The sequence below is a fragment of the Bos mutus genome, chromosome 4 (genome assembly GCF_027580195.1).
Source record: "Bos mutus isolate GX-2022 chromosome 4, NWIPB_WYAK_1.1, whole genome shotgun sequence".
NCBI lineage: Eukaryota > Metazoa > Chordata > Mammalia > Artiodactyla > Bovidae > Bos > Bos mutus.
Window position 1 is genome coordinate 109,533,376 of NC_091620.1, and position 5,560 is coordinate 109,538,935.

General features: G+C 40.5%; 1 pseudogene; it reads right to left on the reverse strand.

The window, feature by feature from the left end:
• Window positions 1–1,401: 1,401 nt before the first annotated feature.
• LOC102281673 (gametocyte-specific factor 1 pseudogene) lies at window positions 1,402–1,889 on the reverse strand (annotated as a pseudogene).
• Between the last annotated feature and the right edge of the window lie 3,671 nt (window positions 1,890–5,560).

Sequence of the window (5,560 nt, forward strand, 5' to 3'; positions counted from 1 at the left end):
CAGCCTGTCCCGGATCTAAATTGGAGAATCTGCATCCTGTGGAAAAATACAAGCACATCCTTGACCGCTAGTTAATAATGGGTCAGGACCCTTCCATTGTCCTGAGAGGAGGTCCTTCCATTTGACTAATGGCTTTGCATCTAATTGCTCCAGGCACCAATGACGAAGCATTGCAGTAGTTCCGGCCGGATCAGTATTTAGAATATTTATTACCAAAAGAGCATGTTGCAAGATTTGATGGGGAGAGCTATACTTAAACTCCCCTTCTTTTAGTTTTTGAATTTGGATTTTTAATGTTTGATGCCAAGCACAGTACAGCTGGAGTTTGACTTCGGTTTCAGACCAGATAGGACAGGATTATGTGTAGCCATTGGACAGTGTGGACCGAGAGGTATGAGCAGTTGTGATGGTAGATTCTGTTGGTGCTACTGATGATCACTGGGAGCTTTGTTAGGAGCTGTATTCCTCACAGCAGGGAACGTTCAGAACTGCAATATTGATTATTTTCCCTTTTGAACCAAGTCTTCCTTCTCAGTATTTCTGATTGTGTCCATGGCACTCTAATTCTCCTTATGGCTTCCTCCCAAACTCTTTGGCTCCTTTCTCTCTTTCCTCTCATATCCAATTGGCCCCAGATAATTGTTCAGTGTAAAAATATGAAAGTAGCAGCTAGTAAACTGTGGAACTCAGACAAGTTATTCAGGCATTCATTCAGTGTACATCAGTTTTGTACCTGTGCTAATTATCAACCTGGATATTTGCTGTATAACAAGGTATTTACTAGCCATTCAAGTTGAGCACTTGAAATATGGCTAATGTGACAAAAAAAAAATTTTAAGTATTTAAAAATTTTATGTATTTTACATTTAAAATAGAAGGTAGTAGGGTAACATTTTTCTGTTAAACACAAATTTATTATTTTGGTAGGACTGGATTTTACTTTAACCACTGAATATTTAGCATCTATGTTGAGATATACTCTAAGTGTAGAATGTATAATGGATTTTGAAGACTTAGTATGAAAAAAGCCTATAAAATATCTCATTAATAATTTTTATACTGATTATATCTGAAATGAGAAATATTTTAGATACCTTACATTAGACAAAGTATTATTATTGAGACTATCTTTACTCATTTCTTTTTGCTTCTTATTTTTAATTTATTTTTCAAGTTATCTGTAATGATGGTTGATTTGAAACAGTTCTTCTGAGCATGAGGGCTCTTTCTTGCATCAAATGAGTCAGCACTCATAGAGGGGGAGAAAAAAAAGGTACTTGTCACTTTGAAAGTCACAGATAATTTATCTTTCTATAATTAGATTAGGAGGGAAAAAATGAAGAACCCGCTGTAGCAGGAAGAAGCAAGGGCCTCTCATTTGATGAGATAGATATTCAGTTACTATGCATTTCCATTGTTTTTCCATGGCAGAGGCTTGGGAACTTGCAGGCCTGAAGCCACATCACTCGGGCTCCATAACGATGTTGCTTGGCTGGCAGGGCTGTGGTTACCACAGTAGTTGGCCGTGCCTCCAGACAAATGGGGTGCCGGTCTGTTCCTACAAATCTTTATCCCCGTGTTCATCGTGAGGAGGGCACCTGTTTTGTGCGCTTGGTCAGAGTCTCTTGTCCAAAGTTCCTGGATGACTACATCCTGCTCAATACAGCTTTTGTCATCACAGCTTGACATATGCCTGATTTCAGCCAGAGGAGCCTGATGGTAGGCACTGAAGGGGCAGATAGCCAGAGTTTTTAAATAGTCAGGATTATTCTTTTTGTACTTGATAAGATGATAAGGAAATCTGCAGGCACATATCTGATTTTTTTTAAATCATAGGGACATTGTAATAGCCTTTCAGGGTCCAGGGTATCCATGTAAGTTTCTTCCATGTTGGAAATGAAGGAGCCAAGTCCAAGTGCTTGGCCGAGTCACGCTCTCCCCATAGTCACCCATGTTTAAAATGTGACCACTAGAAAATTTAAAATACATATGTGGCTTATTATATTTCTGTTAGACAGTTATTAGTAGGACTACATGATTGTTTTTTATCTTTTTCTATTAAAATTCTTGGAGGGTAATCAGTCCTTACAGCTTTTCCTCTCAAAAGGTTTTTATTACCTTTCCAACCCCTATGTATATATTTTCTCTAACAATGATCTCCAAGATGAAGGAACTTTTATAATACTGAAAACAACTTGGAAATGAAATCTTTGTTTCATATTTCTATACCCTTCTCTAGAAATTCTCAATTGACCTTTGAACATCAACAAGAATTTTGAGCAATTTTGAGAAATTGTGATGTTCTTTGTCACTGTGTATTATATTTGGCTCTTCTTAAATTGTCAACAATTTCAAGAATCATGTGCCTGAAATTTAAGCAAATTACCAGTAGATGGGAGCCTTGCAACTTTTGAATCAGTGAGGACTTTTATCCTACCTTTAAGACCATAAACTGTATGCTACCAAATATTGAATAACTATATGTTGAGTGCTTACGAAGTTAAACTCATACCATCTCAGATATGAATAACGTAAGTGTCCTTCCGGTGTCCACCATAAAATCTGTGGCTTATGAACACACACTTGCTCCTTTCTTCTTATTTCCCATCTTGGGAGGGCCAAGTGGCCCCGTTCTGCTTCCTTAATCCCATCTAGGTTCTTCATGGAGACCTTGTTGAGGATCTGCCATTGTTGTTGTTTAGTTGCTAAGTTGTGTCCGACTCTTTGCAACCACATGGATTACTGCATGCCAGGCTTCGCTGTCCTTTACCAGCTCCCAGAGTTTGCTCAAACTCATGTCCCATTGAGTCAATGATGCCATCCAACCATCTTATCCTCTGTTGTACCTTTCTCCCCTTGCCTTCAGCCTTTCCCAGCATCAGGGTCTTTTCCAATGAGTCAGTTCATCCCATCAGGTTGCCAAAGTGTTGGAGCTTCAGCTTTAGCATCAGTCCTCCCAATGAATATTCAGGACTGATTTCCTTTATGATTGACTTGTTTGATCTCCTTGCAGTCCAAGGGACTCTCAAGAGTCTTCTCCAACCACAGTTCAAAAGCATCAATTCTTCAGTCCTCAGCTTTCTTTATGGTCCAGTTCTCACATCCATACATGACTCCTGGGAAAACCATAGCCTTGACCGTACATTAAAAACCTTTGTTGGCAAAGTAATGTCTCTGCTTTTTAATATGCTCTCTAGGTTGGTTATAACTTTTCTTCCAAGGAGCAAAGCGTCTTTTAATTTCATGGCTACAGTCACCATCTCAGGTGATTTTGGAGCCCCCGCCCCAAAATAAAGTCTGCTACTGTTTCCATAATTTCCCCATCTATTTGCCATGAAGTGATGGGACTGGATGCCATGATCTTAGTTTTTTGAATGTTGAGTTTTAAGCCAGCTTTTTCACTCTCCTCTTTCACCCTCATTAAGAGGCTCTTTAGTTCCTCTTCGCTTTCTGCCATCAGGGTGGTGTCATCTGCATATCTGAGATTATTGATATTTCTCCCAGCAAACTTGATTCCAGCTTATGCTTCATCCAGCCTGGAATTTCACATGATGTACTCTGTATAGAAGTTAAATAAGCAGAGTGACAATATACAGTCTTCACATATTCCTTTCCCAATTTGGAACCGGTCTGTTGTTCCATGTCTGCTTCTGTTGCTTTTTGACCTGCATACAGGTTTCTCAGGAGGCAGGTCAAGTGGTCTGGTATTCCCATCTCTTTCAGAATTTTCCACAATTTGTTGTAATCCACACAGTCAAATGATTTAGCATAGTCAATGAAGCAGAAGTAGGTGTTTTTCTGGAATTCTCTTGCTTTTTCTGTGATCCAATGATATTGGCAATTTGATCTCTGGTTACTCTGCCTTTTCTAAATCCAATTTGTACATCTGAAAGTTCCTGGTTCACATACTGTTGAAGCCTAACTTGAAGGATTTTGAGCATTACCTTGTTAGCATGTGAAATGAGTGCAACTGTGCAACAGTTTGAACATTCTTTGGCATTGCCTGTCTTCAGAATTAGAATGAAAGCTGACCTTTCCCAGTCCTGTGGCTACTGCTGAGTTTTCCACATTTGCTAGCATATTGAGTGCAACACTTTCACAGCATCATCTTTTAGGATTTGAAATAGGTCAGCTGGAATTCCATCACTTCCACTATCTTTGTTCGTAGTGATGCTTCCTAAGGCCCACTTGACTTTGCACTCCAGGATATCTGGCTCTAGGTGAGTGATCACACCATCGTGGTTATCTGGGTCATAAAGATCTTTGTATAGTTTTTCTGTGTATTCATGCTACCTCTTCTTAATATCTTCTGCTTCTGTTAGGTCCATACCATTTTTGTCCTTTATTGTGCCCATCTTTGCATGAAATGTTCCCTTGGTATCTCTAATTTTCTTGAAGAGATCTCTAGTCTTTCCCATTCTATTGTTTTCCTCTGTTTCTTTGCATTGATCACTGAGGAAGGCTTTCTTATCTCTCTTTGCTATTCTTTGGAACTCTGCATTCAGATGGATATATCTTTCCTTTTCTCCTTTGCCTTTTGCTTCTCTTCTTTCCTCAGCTATTTGTGAGGTCTCCTCAGACAACCATTTTGTCTTTTTGCATTTTTTTTCCTTTGGGTATAGTTTTGATCACTACCTTCTGTACAGTGTTACAAACCTCTGTCCATAGTTCTTCAGGCATTCTATCAGATCTAACTAATGCCTTGAATCTATTTGTCACTTCCACTGTGTAATCATAAGGGATTTGATTTAGATCATATCTGAATGGCCTAGTGGTTTTCCCTGCTTTCTTCGATTTACAGCCTTGTCTAACTCAATGAAACTATGAGCCATGACGTGTAGGGCCACCCAAGATGGAGGGATCGTGGTGGAAAGTTCTGACAAAATGTGGTCCACTGGAGAAGGGAATGGCAAACTACTTCAGCATTCTTGCCTTGAGAACCCTATGAACAGTATGAAGAGGATCTGCCCTATCCTCCATCTGATTCCTGAGCCTGAAATTCTGCAAATTCTCTGTGGGGTCCCCTTCCTCTTACCATGGTGGGCCTCATGGCAGGCTGCTTTGGATCTCAATGCATACCTTTACCATCCTTTCCATTGCTTCCTTTGTGGGAGCATATGGAATCTTCTGACTTGTCCACTTGAAAGCTAGGGAGATGATGCTTTCCCTGGCCAGACTTGTCCACTCTCTTTATGCTGCTGGGCCCACCCCATGTTGGCGTAGGACACCCTGCCCAGTGTATTTCTCCCAGGCAACCAAATGGGAGGCACAGCATGCAGAACTCTACTTTCAATGTCCCCCGAGCTCCCTGGTTTCGCTAATACCCCTTCTCCACAAGTCTCTAGGTCAGACACTGGAGCAGCACCAGTCTCCTGTGTTCCACCTCCGCTTGCCTCTCCTGTCTCTCTCTCCCTCTGTGCCTTCCCCCACCTCCACCCCAAAGCACTCTTACTGGTCTTATTCTTTTGCTGAATGGAAGGAGCCTTTGTGTCAAGCCTCTGTTCTCTCTAGATTTTATTTCCTTTTGTCTCTTACAACCCCAACATCATATTTGAGCCTT